This window comes from Salmo salar, chromosome 13, assembly GCF_965601325.2.
Source record: "Salmo salar chromosome 13, fSalSal1, whole genome shotgun sequence".
NCBI classification, from domain to species: Eukaryota; Metazoa; Chordata; class Actinopteri; order Salmoniformes; family Salmonidae; genus Salmo; species Salmo salar.
Window position 1 is genome coordinate 109285194 of NC_138303.1, and position 21874 is coordinate 109307067.

The window sequence follows — 21874 nt, forward strand, 5'->3', positions numbered from 1 at the left end:
TAGACTCTACTACTCTCTACTCTACCTCTCTCTAGACACTACCTCTCTAAACTCTACCACTCTCTATTCTACCTCTCTCTAGACTCTACCACTCTCTATTCTACCTCTCTCTAGACTCTACCACTCTCTATTCTACCTCTCTCTAGACTCTACTTCTCTATCCAGAATTTACCTCTCTATCTACACTCTACCTCTCTCTACTCTACCTCTCTCTAGACTCTACCACTCTCTATTCTACCTCTCTCTAGACTCTACCACTATCTATTCTACCTCTCTCTCTAGACTCTACCACTATCTATTCTACCTCTCTCTAGACTCTACCTCTCTCTCTAAACTCTACCTAGACTCTACCTCTCTATCGAGACTCTACCTCTCTCTCTAGACTTTACCTCTCTCTCTAGACTCTACCTCTCTCTTTAGACTCTACCTCTCTCTAGACTCTAACTCTCGATCTAGACTCTATCGCTCTATCTAGACTTTACCTATCTCTCTATCTAGACTTTACCTATCTCTCTATCTAGACTTTACCTATCTCTCTCTCTAGACTCTACCTCTCTCTCTACATTCTACCTCTCTATCTAGACTCTATATCTCTCTCTAGACTGTACCTCTCTAGACTCTAACTCTCGATCTAGACTCTATCTAGACTTTACCTATCTCTCTAGACTCTAACTCTCGATCTAGACTCTAACTCTCTCTACTATAACTCTCTCTATAGACTCTACCTCTCTCTAGACTTTACCTCTCTATCTAGACTCAACCTCTCTCTCCAGACTCTACCTCTCTCTACTCTACCTCTCTCTCTAGACTCTACCTCTCTCTCTAGACTCTACCTCTCTCTCTACTCTACCTCTCTCTAGACTCTACCTCTCTCTCCAGACTCTACCTCTCTCTATAGACGTTACCTTTCTCTCTAGACTCTACCTCTCTACCTAGACTCTACCTCTCTCTAGACTCTAACTCTCGATCTAGACTCTATCGCTCTATCTAGACTTTACCTATCTCTCTATCTAGACTTTACCTATCTCTCTATCTAGACTTTACCTATCTCTCTCTCTAGACTCTACCTCTCTCTCTACATTCTACCTCTCTATCTAGACTCTATATCTCTCTCTAGACTGTACCTCTCTAGACTCTAACTCTCGATCTAGACTCTATCTAGACTTTACCTATCTCTCTAGACTCTAACTCTCGATCTAGACTCTAACTCTCTCTACTATAACTCTCTCTATAGACTCTACCTCTCTCTAGACTTTACCTCTCTATCTAGACTCAACCTCTCTCTCCAGACTCTACCTCTCTCTACTCTACCTCTCTCTCTAGACTCTACCTCTCTCTCTAGACTCTACCTCTCTCTCTACTCTACCTCTCTCTAGACTCTACCTCTCTCTCCAGACTCTACCTCTCTCTATAGACGTTACCTTTCTCTCTAGACTCTACCTCTCTACCTAGACTCTACCTCTCTATCTAGGTTCTACCTCTCTCTAGACTTTAACTCTCTCTCTGGAGTCTACCTCTCTCTAGACTCTACTTCACTATCTAGACTTTACCTCTCTATCTGGACTCTTCCTCTCTCTACTCTACCTCTCTAACTAGACTTTACCACTCTATCTAGACTCTACCTCTCTCTCTAGACTATACCTCTCTCTCTAGACTCTACCTCTCTATCCAGACTCTACCTCTCTATCTAGACTCTAACTCAAATCAAATGTATGTATATAGCCCTTCTTACATCAGCTGATATCTCAAAGTGCTGTACAGAAACCCAGCCTAAAACCCCAAACAGCAAGCAATGCAGGTGTAGAAGCACAGTGGCTACAGTTACTGCCACATAAGACACTACTGCCACCTAACAGACAGTTACTGCCACCTAACAGACATTTACTGCCACCTAACAGACAGTTACAGACAGTTACTGCCACCTAACAGACATTTACTGCCACCTAACAGACATTTACTGCCACCTAACAGACATTTACTGCCATCTAACAGACAGTTACTGCCACCTAACAGACAGTTACAGACATTTACTTTCATCTAAGAGACATTTACTGCCACCAAACAGACATTTACTGCCACCTAACAGACATTTACTGCCACCTAACAGACATTTACTGCCACCTAACAGACAGTTACTGCCACCTAACAGACATTTACTGCCATCTAACAGACATTTACTGCCACCTAACAGACAGTTACAGACATTTACTTTCATCTAAGAGACATTTACTGTCACCTAACAGACAGTTACAGACATTTACTGCCACCTAACACAGTTACAGACATTTACTGCCACCTAACAGACAGTTACTGCCACCAAACAGACATTTACTGCCACCTAACAGACATTTACTGCCACCTAACTGACATTTACTGCCACCTAACAGACAGTTACAGACATTTACTGCCACCTAACAGACAGTTACAGACATTTACTGCCACCTAACAGACATTTACTGCCACCTAACAGACAGTTACAGACATTTACTGCCACCTAACTGACATTTACTGCCACCTAACAGACAGTTACAGACATTTACTGCCACCTAACAGACAGTTACTGCCACCAAACAGACATTTACTGCCACCTAACAGACATTTACTGCCACCTAACAGACATTTACTGCCACCTAACTGACAGTTACAGACATTTACTGCCACCTAACAGACAAGTTAGTTACTGCCACCTAACAGACAGTTACAGACATTTACTGCCACCAAACAGACAGTTACTGCCACCTAACAGACAGTTACTGCCACCTAACAGACAGTGGGCAGATTTCACCTTAACTCTTGTCAGTATGCATGTTTGATCATGTCTGTGAGATCTGATTCCTGCGTTCTACCGCAACACCTTTGGCCATTAGCTAAATGCACAGCAATGTATTTAGAATTATATAAAATGTAATTACGGGTCATAAATACAATCACATTTTAGAAATCATTATGGATTTTTTTAATAGATTTTTTATGAATGATCGTTAACAGCACAAGTTTTAATCAGCTACGGTACAGAACACCTACAGTGTATAACACAGCATTATGCATGTGAAACATCGTTTGATATGTTAGACCTTTCATAAAGCACGTCTTTAGAAAGGGTATCACCTATATTCTATGATGCACATGTTGTGGATTAATGAGAATGAGGAATACTTTTTTTCTATTCCTTGATATCGACAGTAAAGACCTATTACAAACCAAAGTATATTACCAGTTGTCAGGCCGTGTTGTCGATGTAATTCCTCGCTGTTTGGTTTAAAGAAGTCCTTTGTGCCGTCGCATCTGAGGTTGAGAGAGCTGCGGCCCAGGGAGTTTAAACCGAAACAGATGTGAGCTCCTTTAATCCCGTTTCATCTCTGAAGTGACCTTTAACGAGGTGAATACGCAAAGAAAATAGTAAAAGTCAGGAGAGTGGTCAGCTTGCCGTTTTATATTGTCCGTCATTACAGTAGCCTTCGACACTTCAAACTGTCAACAACAACAAAAAAGCCATAAATTGCTGGTGGGTCTTTCCAATGTGAATTTGAGCTGAATTTGCGACTAACCGCTTGACGGACATAGGTTGATAAGTTTTACTTCGCTGTTAATTTACAAACGAAAATACAATGAAAGTTATTCATAGACTATTTCCTTGACAAAACGTTTTTGGGAATTATAATAATGTAATAATTTTTTTTGTATTACTTACTATTTTATACCATATTAATGTTGTATTACTTCGTATATTATACCATATTAATGTTGTATTACTTGGTATATTATACCATATTAATGTTGTATTACTAATATATTATTATTAAATATATGTAATATGAATAATATTAATGAACAAATTAAATATTGAATAACCATAGCTATAATTTAGTGAATAAATAATTTCCTATATAGTTTCCTTCCTATATTGTTTGCAACTTATTTTTTTGAATTAAGTCAAATGTTAAAACTATTTCATAGTTTGATCCTTATATTTTACTAAACTTTGAAATGTTATTTAAATGAATAAACAATTGAATAATGCTAACATTTGTCCTGAGAATTATTTATTATATTTATCCAATTTTAAAATGTTATTATTTTATTTTACAGTGGAATAATTTCTTCAAGATTGTCTTTAGGTTCGAGTTATATATATATAAAAAAAAAAGTATATTAAAGTAATAACTACATTTTAAATCAAAATGTAATGAAAGAGATATCCAACTATACTGTTAATTCACTAACATATTTTACTATGGTTCATTCTGTTTACTACTACAGCAGGACTATTGATTCTTGTACATCTAATACAACTATCTCACCCACCGTCACATTTTACATTTGTCATTTAGCAGACGCTCTTATTCAGAGGGATTTACAGTAGTGAGTTCATACATTTCATTTCATGATTTTTTATTTTTTTTGTACTGGCCCCCCGTGGGAATCGAACCCACAACCCTGGCGTTGCACACACCATGCTCTACCAACTGAGCCACAAGGAAGACCTATGGATGACCTCTAATTCCACTGTCTCTTTAACTTTAACCGCTACTGTAACTGAAGAAAGCTATTATTTACCATGAAGTTCTAGTAATAATACTCATGTTTAAAAGCCTGTTTCCAGGACTCAAATAAAAGCCTAGTCCAGGATTTAAAACAATTTTCAACAGAGAATAAATAAGAGAATCTCCATGAACAGCATATTTTAGTCCAGGATTAGATGTAATCTGCGTCCAGGAAACCATCCCTATACATGATGTCCATTTGGCTATACCACTGGCTGGTCCTGTTCTAATTGGCTACAGACATTCCCTGTGACACAGCATCTTTTAGCGAACAGAGACATTAGAATAGTAATTGACCTATTGTAACTGACCTATTGTAATGTCAGGGCAGTATTGTTGTGCTGGTCTATTGTAATGTCAGGCCAGTATTGTTGTGCTGGTCTATTGTGATGTCAGGCCAGTATTGTTGTGCTGGCCTATTGTAATGTCAGGCCAGTATTGTTGTGCTGGTCTATTGTAATGTCAGGCCAGTATTGTTGTGCTGGTCTATTGTAATGTCAGGCCAGTATTGATGTGCTGGTCTATTGTAATGTCAGGCCAGTATTGTTGTGCTGGCCTATTGTAATGTCAGGCCAGTATTGTTGTGCTGGCCTATTGTAATGTCAGGCCAGTATTGTTGTGCTGGCCTATTGTAATGTCAGGCCAGTATTGTTGTGCTGACCTATTCTGGTCTATTGTAATGTCAGGCCAGTATTGTTGTGCTGGTCTATTGTAATGTCAGGCCAGTATTGTTGTGCTGGCCTATTGTAATGTCAGGCCAGTATTGTTGGGCTGGCCTATTGTAATGTCAGGCCAGTATTGTTGTGCTGGTCTATTGTAATGTCAGGCCAGTATTGTTGCGCTGGCCTATTCTGGTCTATTGTAATGTCAGGCCAGTATTGTTGTGCTGGTCTATTGTAATGTCAGGCCAGTATTGTTGTGCTGGTCTATTGTAATGTCAGGCCAGTATTGTTGTGCTGGTCTATTGTAATGTCAGGCCAGTATTGTTGTGCTGGTCTATTGTAATGTCAGGCCAGTATTGTTGTGCTGGCCTATTGTAATGTCAGGCCAGTATTGTTGTGCTCGTCTATTGTAATGTCAGGCCAGTATTGTTGTGCCGGTCTATTCTGGTCTATTGTAATGTCAGGCCAGTATTGTTGTGCTGGTCTATTGTAATGTCAGGCCAGTATTGTTGTGCTGGCCTATTGTAATGTCAGGCCAGTATTGTTGTGCTGGTCTATTGTAATGTCAGGCCAGTATTGTTGTGCTGGTCTATTGTAATGTCAGGCCAGTATTGTTGTGCTGGTCTATTCTGGTCTATTGTAATGTCAGGCCAGTATTGTTGTGCTCGTCTATTGTAATGTCAGGCCAGTATTGTTGTGCTGGTCTATTCTGGTCTATTGTAATGTCAGGCCAGTATTGTTGTGCTGGTCTATTGTAATGTCAGGCCAGTATTGTTGTGCTGGTCTATTCTGGTCTATTGTAATGTCAGGCCAGTATTGTTGTGCTGGTCTATTGTAATGTCAGGCCAGTATTGTTGTGCTGGTCTATTCTGGTCTATTGTAATGTCAGGCCAGTATTGTTGTGCTGGTCTATTGTAATGTCAGGCCAGTATTGTTGTGCTGGTCTATTGTAATGTCAGGCCAGTATTGTTGTGCTGGCCTATTGTAATGTCAGGCCAGTATTGTTGTGCTCGTCTATTGTAATGTCAGGCCAGTATTGTTGTGCTGTCCTATTCTGGCCGACTGTAATGTCAGGCCAGTATTGTTGTGCTGGTCTATTGTAATGTCAGGCCAGTATTGTTGTGCTGGTCTATTGTAATGTCAGGCCAGTATTGTTGTGCTGGTCTATTCTGGTCTATTGTAATGTCAGGCCAGTATTGTTGTGCTGGTCTATTGTAATGTCAGGCCAGTATTGTTGTGCTGGTCTATTCTGGTCTATTGTAATGTCAGGCCAGTATTGTTGTGCTGGTCTATTGTAATGTCAGGCCAGTATTGTTGTGCTGGTCTATTCTGGTCTATTGTAATGTCAGGCCAGTATTGTTGTGCTGGTCTATTGTAATGTCAGGCCAGTATTGTTGTGCTGGTCTATTGTAATGTCAGGCCAGTATTGTTGTGCTGGCCTATTGTAATGTCAGGCCAGTATTGTTGTGCTCGTCTATTGTAATGTCAGGCCAGTATTGTTGTGCTGTCCTATTCTGGCCGACTGTAATGTCAGGCCAGTATTGTTGTGCTGGTCTATTGTAATGTCAGGCCAGTATTGTTGTGCTGGCCTATTGTAATGTCAGGCCAGTATTGTTGTGCTCGTCTATTGTAATGTCAGGCCAGTATTGTTGTGCTGTCCTATTCTGGCCGACTGTAATGTCAGGCCAGTATTGTTGTGCTGGCCTATTGTAATGTCAGGCCAGTATTGTTGTGCTGGTCTATTGTAATGTCAGGCCAGTATTGTTGTGCTGGCCTATTGTAATGTCAGGCCAGTATTGTTGTGCTGGTCTATTGTAATGTCAGGCCAGTATTGTTGTGCTGGCCTATTGTAATGTCAGGCCAGTATTGTTGCGCTGGTCTATTGTAATGTCAGGCCAGTATTGTTGCGCTGGCCTATTGTAATGTCAGGCCAGTATTGTTGCGCTGGCCTATTCTGGTCTATTGTAAAGCCAGGCCAGTATTTTTGTGCTGGTCTATTCTGGCCTATTGTAATTTCTGGACAGTATTATTGTTCTGGTCTATTCTGGCCTATTCTGTTCTGGCCTATTCTATTCTGGCCTAATCATAAAAAATAAATGTCATTTTTCAATTGTTAATTTGTAATTTTAGTTCCCAAATTCACGGACCCCGACGCTGTTCTCCATGTTCTCTATTCTACATGCATATACTGTACTGTACCCTTATGATTTTGTATGCAAGGTTTTTGTATAGTAGTTTCTGAAAATACAATTTAGAAGAATATATTTATTAGCATTACTTTAATAAAACAAAAATGTCATGCTTGATAGGAGATACAGAGAGAAGGGTAGAGAGAGAGGGGCAGAGAGAGAGGGGTAGAGAGAGGGGTAGAGACAGAGAGAGAGGGGAGAGACAGAGAGAAAGGGGTAGAGAGAGAGAGGGGTAGAGAGAGAGAGGGGTAGAGAGAGAGCGGGGTAGAGAGAGAGCGGGGTAGAGCGAGAGATGGGAGAGAGAGAGAGAGAGGAGGGGGGACAGAGAGAGAGGGGGAGAGACAGAGAGAGAGGGGGAGAGACAGAGAGAGAGGGGAGAGAGAGAGAGGGGGAGAGAGAGAGAAGAGTGAAGGGGAGAGAGAGAGGGGGATAGAGAGAGAGAGTAGGGGAGAGAGGGAGAGAGAGAGGGGAGGGAGGGAGGGAGGGAGGGGGAGAGAGAGAGAGAGAGAGAGAGAGAGAGAGAGAGAGAGAGAGAGAGAGAGATGGAGAGAGAGAGAGAGAGAGAGAGAGGAGGGGGGAGAGAGCGAGAGAGCACTTTTGTGTTATCCAGCCATCCATCCATCCTTTTCTCCATCACTCCCCTCCCCCAGCTCCCTTCCAAGCAGCCAGTGCCTGGTCAGAGTTCAGGGGTCAGAGTTCAGCGGTCAGGAGTCAGCTGGTCAGTAGATGGGAATAGGAACACTCACCCTTCACCTTTGAGAAGGTGGTTTTCCATTAACTGGTCCTCCTCTATCTAACCCCTCTGGCTGCTCTGACCTCTAAAAGAACCAATGGTTATGTCCCAAATGGCACCCTCTTCCCTATACAGAGCACTACTTTTAACCAGAGACCTATGGGCCGTGGTCAAAAGCAGTACACTATATAGTGAAAAGGATGCCATTTGGGACACACACCCTATTACATCTCCCACCAGTCCTGCGAGGGACCAACAGGGAAGTGATGAGGCAAAATGACGGCCCTGATCCAGAATGACAGCAACGGAATGGATTTATCTGGAGGTTCATGGCCAAAATTATAGCATTTGTTTGTCATGCAGTAAACACATCTATTTTTTGCATGTATTTGGCTCCTGGAATCTGCCAGATTACAATGCAAATTCTCATCCAATATTGCAAACAGTGTTGTTGTCTTGTCTGAGATGATAAAGTTTCTCCCAGACATTATTCATTGTTATGGTTTCTCAGCGTCTCACTGCTTGTGTCTATGATGCTATAATGATTTCTCCAATATCCTTCCAGAATACTTTACTTTACAAACATATAAAATCTACATCAAGGACACGAGATCAGGATCCCACTTCCTTTTAGCGGTCACGTTTACTGTGACACGATAAGGACTGAAGGCTCTAAATGTGGTAAAACGCTTGAGTGTGCTGCTGAATTAGATGCGGTGTGAGTCCCAAATGGCACCCTGTTCCCTATATAGTGCACTACTTTTGACCAGAGACCGTATAGGGAATAGGGTGCCATTTTGGACTTGGTGTTGTAGTGAATGTCTTTCTGGTGTAGTGTCTCCTCAGAGTGGTCAGGACTGGTCAGGATACATACTGTAGAGGAGGCTATGTGGTCCTGATGAATGCCTGGAGCCGTCTGGTCTGCAGCCTCTATGTACTGCAGCGTTGGAGTCCCTCTGGTCTGCAGCCACTATGTACTGCAGCGTTGGAGTCCCTCTGGTCTGCAGCCACTATGTACTGCAGCGTTGGAGTCCCTCTGGTCTGCAGCCACTATGTACTGCAGCGTTGGAGTCCCTCTGGTCTGCAGCCACTATGTACTGCAGCGTTGGAGTCCCTCTGGTCTGCAGCCACTATGTACTGCAGCGTTGGAGTCCCTCTGGTCTGCAGCCACTATGTACTGCAGCGTTGGAGTCCCTCTGGTCTGCAGCCACTATGTACTGCAGCGTTGGAGTCCCTCTGGTCTGCAGCCACTATGTACTGCAGCGTTGGAGTCCCTCTGGTCTGCAGCCACTATGTACTGCAGCGTTGGAGTCCCTCTGGTCTGCAGCCACTATGTACTGCAGCGTTGGAGTCCCTCTGGTCTGCAGCCACTATGTACTGCAGCGTTGGAGTCCCTCTGGTCTGCAGCCACTATGTACTGCAGCGTTGGAGTCCCTCTGGTCTGCAGCCACTATGTACTGCAGCGTTGGAGTCCCTCTGGTCTGCAGCCACTATGTACTGCAGCGTTGGAGTCCCTCTGGTCTGCAGCCACTATGTACTGCAGGGTTGGAGTCCCTCTGGTCTGCAGCCACTATGTACTGCAGCGTTGGAGCCGTCTGGTCTGCAGCCACTATGTACTGCAGGGTTGGAGTCCCTCTGGTCTGCAGCCACTATGTACTGCAGCGTTGGAACGATTCTGGTCTGCAGCCACTATGTACTGCAGCGTTGGAGCCGCTCCTGTCTGCAGCCACTATGTACTGCAGCGTTGGAGCCGCTCCTGTCTGCAGCCACTATGTACTGCAGCGTTGGAAGGACTCTGGTCTGCAGCCACTATGTAAAACTCTCTAAAAGTTACATTGAAGCTTAAACTAAGGGACGGTACGGTACAGATTGCTGCTCTCCAGCGGGGGACAGAAACATCCTGTATGTATGTTGAAAGCGTGTCTGTCTGCACAGTAGCCAACGCCTGTCAGTTTACTTACCCATCCTCTTAATTATTTAAGTCATCAAAAGACAACTGCTGTCATCGTTGAATGCCTGGCCGCCCAGCAGGAAATCACTACGGAAGATGTCTAATTGTTACTTTGTGCTTGTAGCAGCAACTAGCTAATGGAAGGCTGGAGTCCTGGGACCGGGGGGACTGGAGGCTGTGCTGTGTTGGTCTGGTGGTCTGGGGGCACCTTTTGGGGCACGGCCCTAGAGGGTCTGGAGGCACCCTTTTGGGGCACGGCCCAAGAGGGTCTGGAGGCACCCTTTTGGGGCACGGCCCTAGAGGGTCTGGAGGCACCCTTTTGGGCACGGCACTAGAGTGGCCTGGGAGTCTGGGGGCACCTTTTGGGGCACGGCACTAGAGTGGTCTGGGAGTCTGGGGGCACCTTTTGGGGCACTAGAGTGGTGCTACTGCAGGGTCTGCCTCTCTCTCTCCTCTGCTGCTGTCTCCAGAGTCATCAGGCTTCCATGGTGTCCTCAGAGTCGTCAGGTTTCCGCTGGTGTCCTCAGAGTCGTCAGGCTACCCTGGTGTCCTCAGAGTCATCAGGCTTCCCTGGTGTCCTCAGAGTCATCAGGCTTCCCTGGTGTCCTCAGAGTCGTCAGGCTTCCCTGGTGTCCTCAGAGTCGTCAGGCTTCCCTGGTGTCCTCAGAGTCGTCAGGCTTCCCTGGTGTCCTCAGAGTCGTCAGGCTTCCCTGGTGTCCTCAGAGTTGTTAGGTTTCTGCTGGTGTCCTCAGAGTCGTCAGGCTTCCCTGGTGTCCTCAGAGTCGTCAGGCTTCCCTGGTGTCCTCAGAGTCGTCAGGCTTCCCTGGTGTCCTCAGAGTCGTCAGGCTTCCCTGGTGTCCTCAGAGTCGTCAGGCTTCCCTGGTGTCCTCAGAGTTGTCAGGCTTCCCTGGTGTCCTCAGAGTCGTCAGGCTTCCCTGGTGTCTTCAGAGTCGTCAGGCTTCCCTGGTGTCCTCAGAGTCATCAGGCTTCCGCTGGTGTCTTCAGAGTCGTCAGGCTTCCCTGGTGTCCTCAGAGTCATCAGGCTTCCGTTGGTGTCCTCAGAGTCGTCAGGCTTCCGCTGGTGTCTTCAGAGTCATCAGGCTTCCCTGGTGTCCTCAGAGTCATCAGGCTTCCGCTGGTGTCTTCAGAGTCATCAGGCTTCCCTGGTGTCCTCAGAGTCGTCAGGCTTCCGTTGCGAGTGTCTGTGTGTCTGCGAGGCGAGGCGAGGCCGAGGTCCATATCTGCAGTCTAAAGTGGTGACTTATGGAGCTGTGTTATGTCTCCCCTGTGGTGTTATAATGGAATGAACGGTGGAGAGAATAACCATCAGCACATTCAAACACATCCATGTCACTTCCTGCTGTTCTTTAGGGGATCTGAAAGCATTGAAGTGTTAGGGTGGACCATACAGCATGGATCTGAAAGGACTGGAGCATTATGGGGGACCATACAGCATGGATCTGAAAGGACTGGAGCATTATGGTGGACCATACAGCATGGATCTGAAAGGACTGGAGCATTATGGGGGACCATACAGCATGGATCTGAAAGGACTGGAGCATTATGGGGGACCATACAGCATGGATCTGAAAGGACTGGAGGAGCATTAGGGTCAGGTGGAAATGAGGGTGCAGGTAGGACCGCTGCCTGCCGGGTGGAAAATACTCTGTCCACTTCAAAGACAAATGTTTTATTCTGTTGTGACTTCTGTTCCATACCACACCAGAGTTTAGCCCAGTATTCTCATCTCTACTGCAGAATGTATTCTTGTTATTTTGTCTAAAATTTACTAATACACATACTAAAATAACATCTCTCTTTTTTTCAAATCTTTGTCTGACGAACATGAACTGTACTGAATGTAAATGTATTTAACATGAACTGTACTGTATGTAAATGTATTTAACATGAACTGTACTGAATGTAAATGTATTTAACATGAACTGTACTGTATGTAAATGTATTTAACATGAACTGTACCGAATGTAAATGTATTTAACATGAACTGTACCGAATGTAAATGTATTTAACATGAACTGTACTGAATGTAAATGTATTTAACATGAACTGTACTGAATGTAAATGTATTTAACATGAACTGTACTGAATTTCAGGTAAAGGATGTATTTGGAACCTACTGGTTTAGGTACCGTTTGTAACAGTCTAGTTGCATCTCTTTATCTCTCTCCAACGACAGCACACACTGCATGCTGGTTATTTCAAACAACAAACATTCCTTCTTCCTGTCCCTTCTTCATCCCTCCTCTATCCATCCCCCTTTCTCTTTTATTTTAACCACACCATCGATGGTTTCTTAACAGGAAAATTAGGGGAAGTCTGTGGAGCAGCAAAGTGTCTGCAGGGTGTTTCCGCTGACAAGGTGGAGTATGGGTAGACCGAGGCCCTGGTCGTTTGTCCTCATCAGGGGGAGAGAGATGAGAGGAGAAGCAAGCTGGTTGAGGCTGTGACATCCATCCATGGGCCCGATTTTAACCGTCCTGTCTACAGCTGCTCTGTAACCTACTGTGTTGTATTCTACTGTAGTGTACTGTCCTCTATTGTCCTGTCCCCTACTGTACTGTACTGTCCTCTACTGTACTGTACTGTCCTCTACTGTACTGTACTGTCCTCTACTGTCTTGTCCCCTACTGTACTGTCCTCTACTGTCCTGTCCCCTACTGTACTGTACTGTCCTCTACTGTACTGTACTGTCCTCTACTGTCCTGTCCCCTACTGTACTGTCCTCTACTGTCCTGTCCCCTACTGTACTGTCCTCTACTGTCCTGTCCCTTACTGTACTGTCCTCTACTGTACTGTACTGTCCTCTATTGTACTGTCCTCTACTGTACTGTACTGTCCTCTACTGTCCTGTCCCCTACTGTACTGTCCTCTATTGTCCTGTCCTCTACTGTACTGTACTGTCCTCTACTGTCCTGTTCTCTACTATACTGTACTGTCCTCTACTGTCCTGTCTCCTACTGTACTGTCCTCTACTGTCCTGTGCCGTACTGTACTGTCCTCTACTGTCCTGTTCTCTACTATACTGTACTGTCCTCTACTGTCCTGTCTCCTACTGTACTGTCCTCTACTGTCCTGTCCCCTACTGTACTGTCCTCTACTGTCCTGTCCTCTACTGTACTGTACTGTACTGTCCTCTACTGTCCTGTCCCCTACTGTACTGTCCGCTACTGTCCTGTCCTCTACTGTACTGTCCTCTACTGTCCTGTCCCCTACTGTACTGTCCTCTACTGTCCTGTCCTCTATTGTCCTGTCCCCTACTGTACTGTCCTCTACTCTACTGTACTGTCCTCTACTGTCCTGTCCTCTACTGTCCTGTCCTCTACTGTACTGTCCCCTACTGTACTGTCCTCTACTGTCCTGTCCTCTACTGTACTGTACTGTACTGTCCTCTACTGTCCTGTCCCCTACTGTCCTGTCCTCTACTGTCCTGTCCTCTACTGTACTGTCCTCTACTGTACTATAGTGTCCTCTACTGTCCTGTCCTCTACTGTACTGTCCCCTACTGTACTGTACTGTCCTCTACTGTACTGTCCTCTACTGTCCTGTCCTCTACTGTCCTGTCCTCTACTGTACTGTCCCCTACTGTACTGTCCTGTTCTCTACTGTACTGTTCTCTACTGTCCTGTCCCGTACTGTCCTGTTCTCTACTGTACTGTACTGTCCTCTACTGTACTGTCCTCTACTGTACTGTCCTCTACTGTACTGTAGTGTCCTCTACTGTCCTGTTCTCTACTGTCCTGTTCTCTACTGTACTGTCCTCTACTGTCCTGTCCCTTACTGTCCTGTCCTCTACTGTCCTGTCCCTTACTGTAGTGTCCTCTACTGTACTGTCCCCTACTGTACTGTAGTGTCCTCTACTGTACTGTCCTCTACTGTACTGTCCTCTACTGTCCTGTTCTCTACTGTACTGTCCTCTACTGTACTGTAGTGTCCTCTACTGTCCTGTTCTCTACTGTCCTGTTCTCTACTGTACTGTCCTCTACTGTCCTGTCCCTTACTGTCCTGTCCTCTGCTGTCCTGTCCCTTACTGTAGTGTCCTCTACTGTACTGTCCCCTACTGTACTGTAGTGTCCTCTACTGTACTGTCCTCTACTGTACTGTCCTCTACTGTCCTGTTCTCTACTGTACTGTTCTCTACTGTCCTGTCCCTTACTGTCCTGTCCTCTACTGTCCTGTCCCTTACTGTAGTGTCCTCTACTGTACTGTCCCCTACTGTACTGTAGTGTCCTCTACTGTACTGTCCTCTACTGTACTGTTCTCTACTGTCCTGTCCTCTACTGTCCTGTCCTCTACTGTCCTGTCCTCTACTGTCCTGTCCTCTACTGTACTGTCCTCTACTGTACTATAGTGTCCTCTACTGTCCTGTCCTCTACTGTACTGTCCTCTACTGTACTGTCCCCTACTGTACTGTACTGTCCTCTACTGTACTGTCCTCTACTGTCCTGTCCTCTACTGTACTGTCCTCTACTGTACTGTCCTCTACTGTACTGTCCTCTACTGTCCTGTCCCGTACTGTCCTGTCCTCTACTGTCCTGTCCCGTACTGTCCTGTTCTCTACTGTACTGTACTGTCCTCTACTGTACTGTCCCCTACTGTACTGTAGTGTCCTCTACTGTACTGTCCTCTACTGTACTGTCCCCTACTGTCCTGTTCTCTACTGTACTGTTCTCTACTGTCCTGTCCTCTACTGTCCTGTTCTCTACTGTACTGTACTGTCCTCTACTGTACTGTACTGTCCTCTACTGTACTGTCCTCTATTGTCCTGTCCCCTACTGTACTGTCCTCTACTGTACTGTCCCCTACTCTACTGTAGTGTCCTCTACTGTCCTGTTCTATACTGTCCTGTTCTCTACTGTACTGTCCCTTACTGTACAGTCCTCTACTGTAGTGTCCTCTACTGTCCTGTCCCCTACTGTACTGTCCTCTACTGTACTGTCCCTTACTGTACTGTATTGTCCCCTACTGTACTGTCCTCTACTGTCCCCGACTCATGTACTCTACTGTACTGTCACCTACTGTACTGTATTCTACTGTCCCCTACTGTACTGTCCCCTACTGTACTGTATTCTACTGTCCCCTACTGTACTGTCCCCTACTGTACTGTCCTCTACTGTACTGTCCTCTACTGTACTGTCCTCTACTGTACTGTACTTTCCTATCCTCTACTGTGTTATACTGTCCTGTCCTGTCCTCTACTGTACTATACTATACTGTCCTGTCCTGTCCTCTACTGTCCTGTCCTTTCCGTCCAACCCAGACCGAGGGCCCTAACCCTATGGTGATCAGAGGAGGGCCCTCACCCTGTGGTGATCAGAGGAGGGCCCTAACCCTGTGGTGATCAGAGGAGGGCCCTAACCCTGTGGTGATCAAAGGAGGGCCCTAACCCTGTGGTGATCAGAGGAGGGCCCTAACCCTGTGGTGATCAGAGGAGGGCCCTAACCCTGTGGTGATCAGAGGAGGGCCCTAACCCTGTGGTGATCAGAGGAGGGCCCTAACCCTGTGGTGATCAAAGGAGGGCCCTAACCCTGTGGTGATCAGAGGAGGGCCCTAACCCTGTGGTGATCAAAGGAGGGCCCTAACCCTGTGGTGATCAGAGGAGGACCCTAACCCTGTGGTGATCAGAGGAGGGCCCTAACCCTGTGGTGATCAGAGGAGGGCCCTAACCCTGTGGTGATCAGAGGAGGGCCCTAACCCTGTGGTGATCAGAGGAGGGCCCTAACCCTGTGGTGATCAGAGGAGGACCCTAACCCTATGGTGATCAGAGGAGGGCCCTAACCCTGTGGTGATCAGAGGAGGGCCCTAACCCTGTGGTGATCAGAGGAGGGCCCTAACCCTGTGGTGATCAGAGGAGGGCCCTAACCCTGTGGTGATCAGAGGAGGGCCCTAACCCTGTGGTGATCAGAGGAGGGCCCTAACCCTGTGGTGATCAGAGGAGGGCCCTAACCCTGTGGTGATCAGAGGAGGACCCTACTCTATTGTAGGGGCTCTAATGTAGAGACCTCTACATTAGAGCCCCTACAATAGACCCCTATATTAGAGCCCTACATTAGAGTCCCTACATTAGAGACCTACATTAGAGGGTCAGGGTTTCTACTCATCTATACAGTCTATACAGTAATGTGACCAATATACAATAACCACATTTTTTTTATTTTTATGTCACCTTTATTTAACCTGGTAGGCAAGTTGAGAACAAGTTCTCATTTACAATTGCGACCTGGCCAAGATAAAGCAAAGCAGTTCGACACATACAACAACACAGAGTTACACATGGAGTAAAACAAACAGTCAATAATACAGTAGAAAAATAAGTCTATATACAATGTGAGCAAATGAGGTGAGATAAGGGAGGTAAAGGCAAAAAAGGCCATGGTGGCGAAGTAAATACAATATAGCAAGTAAAACACTGGAATGGTAGATTTGTAGTGGAAGAAAGTGCAAAGTAGAAATAGAAATAATGGGGTGCAAAGGAGCAAAATAAATAAATAAATACAGTAGGGGAAGAGGTAGTTGTTTGGGCTAAATTATAGATGGGCTATGTACAGGTGCAGTAATCTGTACTCTGTTATGTAGGGGCCTCTAATGTAGAGGTCTAATGTAGGGCCTCTAATGTAGAGGACTCTAATGTAGGGACTCTAATGTAGGGACTCTAATGTAGGGACTCTAATGTAGGGGCTCTAATGTAGGGACTCTAATGTAGGGACTCTAATGTAGGGCCTCTAATGTATGGGTCTAATGTAGGGTCTCTTCAGGGTTTTTTAGTCATCTATACAGTCTATACAGTAATGTGACCAATGTACAATAACCTGTCTGTTTGGGTGGGAGGAGGGTGAGAATCAAATTATTGTATTTCAGAGAAAAGAGGGGAATTTCAACAAAGGAAATCGTGGCCCTCTCTGTCTTCAACTCTCTTTACTCTGCAATTCCCAACTACCGGAATATTCTTACTGAAAGTGGGACAAGAAGTGAAGAAATATAAGTGAGTCTACCACAAGAAAGTTCACCTGATTATTTTAAACGTTTTACATGATTAGAATGTAATGGTATTTCACGATTGGGGTTTGCTCCCCGCTCAATGAACGGAGGATTCACGAAGAACGATGAAAGGATTTTAAGAAGAAAAACAAAGCCTAAAGTAGCTGCATAATTAATGTTTGATCAATAAGTAACATTAGAAGTTTGTTTTATTTCCCTGGAACTTTCCCCAACTTTCATCAGTTTGCTCAGTGTAAGAGTTCATCGCTGTCTATGCGAGGGCTTCTCCTATCCTCTGGCTTACCTCGTTAAGAAACAAAACACAGATGTTCTGCCTCCTTGATTCAATTCCTTGAACCCCCTGTCTTAACATCTTTTAGTTATCTTAAGTCTACCCTAAGCTTTTATTCTGGGGAAACAGAATTTATAATTATAAAGAAAGCGCCAGCGATTAGTTCTTGACAGCGTTGTACTTTTAAGACGTCATCACCCTCCTTAACGCTGCTTCGCCTCTCTTCTCCACTCGCTGCCTCTTGGTGTGAGAACCCCAGCGAATCAAAGCCCTCCACTTGTGGAGCCCCCCGCTACGTTTCCATGGTGCCCCCCCCCCGTACCCCCAGCTTTAATGCTGACCTGAGGGAAACCCGTTCGTGCTAGAGATCTCTGTGTCGATACCACGGCTCTCAAGCTGAGAAAGAGGACCAGGCCCGTACTCACTCTTGCTAATCGAAAGATCACTCTCTCACCTTCTCCCTCTCTCCTGCTCTCTTGCTCTCTCTCTCTTTCTCTCTCTCTGACCTCTCTCTCCCTCTCACCTTCTCCCTCTCTCCTGCTCTCTCCCTCTCTTTTGCTCTCTCTCTCTCTCTCTCTCTCTCTCTCTCTCTCTTTCTCTCTCTCTCTCCCTCTCACCTTCTCCCTCTCTCCTGCTCTCTCCCTCTCTTTTGCTCTCTCTCTCTCTCTCTCTCTCTCTCTCTCTTTCTCTCTCTCTCTGACCTCTCTCTCTCCCTCTCTCCTGCTCTCTCTCTCACTCTCTCTCTCTCTCTCTCTTTCTCTCTCTCTCCCTCTCTCTGACCTCTCTCCCTCTCTCCTGCTCTCTCTCTCTTTCTCTCTCCTGCTCTCTCGCTCTCTTTTTCTCCTCCCCCTCTCTCTCTTTCTCCCTCTCTCTTTCTCCCCCTCCCCCCTCTCTCTCTCTCTCTCTCTCTCTCTTTCATCTCCCTCTCTCTAAAGTTTAAAGAAAAGCAGGCCTCATGTCTGAACTAAACTCAGATACTGTAGTTATTTGATCTCTCTTTACTCACTGAGTTCTGGTGATTTCATTGATTTCCCAGGTCTTTCATCTAGCTAGACACAACTCTCTGTCCTATGGAAGTTAAGTAGTAGGACTATACTTGTCTTAACTGCTCCAGAAAACTAAATTGACTTTAAGTGTTTTTAGTCATATTTAATGCATGCACACTATAGGGACAAGTCTTAACTTAATCTGCTGGGCTTGTGTCTACAAAACGTTCAGATTCACCAGAAACATTCCCACCTTCTCTCTGCATTGGTTAGCTGTATTCTAATATTATACCAAATCTACTGTCAATGAGGGATCCCCTCTTTTAGGATGTGAGAAGGGCAAGAGATTGACTGACCTGTGTGAAATGCATAGATGTACTGGTTGTGATGCTGATGAGAGAAAGAAAGAGAGAGGGAGAGAGAAAGAAGGGCAGACACACTGAAGGAAGAGGAAGAGGAAGAGGGAGGAAGAGCAAGAGGAAGAGGGAGAGAGGGAGGGAGAGGGCGAGGGAGAGGGCGAGGGAGAGGGAGGGAGAGGGTCATGGTCATGCTGCGTCTCCTACAGGATCCCAGAGAGTCAGACAGCCAGCCAGCCGCAGACAGACAGACAGACAGACAGACAGACAGACACGCTTCACTGCATCATCTCAGAGGCTCACACACGCACATATGAACACAGGCACGCACGCAAACACACCCACCAAAACCATACTTTATTAACGATTCTGACCAATACTTTATCAATGAGTCTGACCAATACTTTATCAATGAGTCTGATCAATACTTTATCAATGAGTCTGATCAATACTTCATCAATGAGTCTGATCAATACTTTATCAATGAGTCTGACCAATACTTTATCAATGAGTCTGATCAATACTTTATCAATGAGTCTGATCAATACTTTATCAATGAGTCTGATCAATACTTTATCAATGAGTCTGATCAATACTTCATCAATGAGTCTGATCAATACTTTATCAATGAGTCTGATCAATACTTTATCAATGAGTCTAATCAATACTTTATCAATGAGTCTGATCAATACTTTATCAATGAGTCTGATCAATACTTTATCAATGAGTCTAATCAATACTTTATCAATGAGTCTGATCAATACTTTATCAGTGGCTTCTTCCGTGGTGTCCTCCCATGAACACCATGTTTGTTTAGTGTTTTACGTATCGTAGACTTGTCAACAGAGATGTTAGCATGTTCCATAGATTTCTGTAAGTCTTTAGCTGACACACTAGGATCCTTCTTAACCTCATTGAGCATTCTGCGCTGTGCTCTTGCAGTCATCTTTGCAAGACGGCCACTACTAGGGAGAGCTGCAACAGTGCTGAACTTTCTCCATTTATAGACAATTTGTCTTACCGTGAACTGACTTAAAGTATTGATACTTTTGTAACCATTTCCAGCTTTATGCAAGGCAACAATTCTTTATCTTAGGTCTTCTGAGATCTCTTTTGTTCGAGGCATGGTTCACATCAGGCAATGCTTCTTGTGAATAGCAAACTCACATTTTGTGAGTGTTTTTATATGGCAGGGCAGCTCTAACCAAAATCTCCAATCTCGTCTCATTGATTGGACTCCAGGTTAGTTGACTCCTGACTCCAATTAGCTTTTGGAGAAGTCATTAGCCGAGGGGTTCACATACTTTTTACAACCTACACTGTGAATGTTTAAATTATGTATTCAATATAGAATATGGTCCCATGTGGCTCAGTTGGTAGAGCATGGTGTTTGCAATGCCAGGGTTGTGGGTTCGCTTCCCACGGGGGACCAGTACAAAAAAAAAATGTATGAAATGTATGCATTCACTACTGTAAGTTGCTCTGGATAAGAGCATCTGCTAAATGACTAAAATGTAAAAAATGTAAATGTAGACAACAAAAATACAATAATTTGTGTGTTATTAGTTTAAGCACACTGTGTTTGTCTACTGTTGTGACTTAGATGAAGATCAGATCAAATTTATACAGAAATCCAGGTAATTCCAAAGGGTTCACATACTTTTTCTTGCCACTGTATATAACCAACTATATATATACCAACTATATGATTATATATATATATAATCATGAAAACCCTAATAATGCACATTTCAGAAAGTAATATTTCATGATCAACCGTGTGAAACGTTTTGGATAAATCTAAAAAGATACAAAGAGTATATTCATTGATGTTAAAAAGGGCTGCTAAATATTTTATCCACAAGATGGAAAAATAGCCTTATCTGTGGAGTAGGTTTTCTACGAGAACCATATTGATGCTCATATAGAATACAGTGTTGATTTAAATGTTTCAACATTCTATGGATTTTATGGTTGTTGGGAAAAACATTTTGTAGGTACAGATAGAAAGGGGAAGGAGTCCCATGCAGTTAGACACTTTGATCGTCCAGATAGATCTGATATCTGATATAGAACAAGTCAATAAATGACTTCATAATAAGTAGTCTTTTGAACTGGAATGACACAAGAGGAATCTCGTTCTGATAGAATAGTTATTGTTCTGTATTGTTATCGATGGATTTCTTTAAAAGGGTAATAAGAAATGAATTGAACAAATTGAATTGTAACATATAACCCAGGTGTCAAAGGGTGGTCTAATATTATCAAACTAATATCGACCGCAGATTGCCAAGTGACTTCATGCATTTAGTGGAGGATGCTAGGATGAATATATGTGTTTGTTAGTGGAAGTGCTTCACCTGCATTCTTTAAGTCCATTAAGCCTTATTCCTGACCAGGGGGCTGCTTCCTGGCTTCGCTAACAGGGTGGTGTGACTGGGGACAACATTGAGTGTTTAAGGCTGTGGATTGATGTGATTCATAGCATCGATTGATGCTGGAATGGGTGACCCAGCCACAACAATCAGGGAGTGGAGTGGAGGAGCAGGCAGAAGCATGACAGGAAGAGAGACAGCAAGGCAGGCAGGGAAGCAGTGATGGTAGACCCAGGCCAGCCAGCACAAACAAGCAGCTGACAGACAGACAGACAGACAGACAGACAGACAGACAGACAGACAGACAGACAGACAGACAGACAGACAGACAGACAGACAGACAGACAGACAGACAGACAGACAGACAGACAGACAGACAGACAGACAGACAGACAGACAGACAGACAGACAGACAGACAGACAGACAGACAGACAGACAGACAGACAGACAGACGGCTTGGCGTGTGTTCCTGCTAAGATGTCTTTCAGGTACAAGACACCACAGAATATATTTCACTGCTGCTGCTGCCAAGGAGTCACAGGGGACCAGGGTTGGATTCTAGGGGTCAGCTGAGACCCCTAACTCTACCCTGTGCTGGGGGATCAGTGAAGGGCCCTCAGGGGCTGGAGAGAAGAGGGACCCAGGAGAGTTTCTTCCAGGGCCTTAGGGGCGTGACATGGAGCAGGACTATGCTGGTTAATGAAACATGAGGATAGGTCAATAGGGCCTATACGAATCATCATACATTATATTATAGCTCAATACTGAGTACAGTTCCCCTCCAATCAG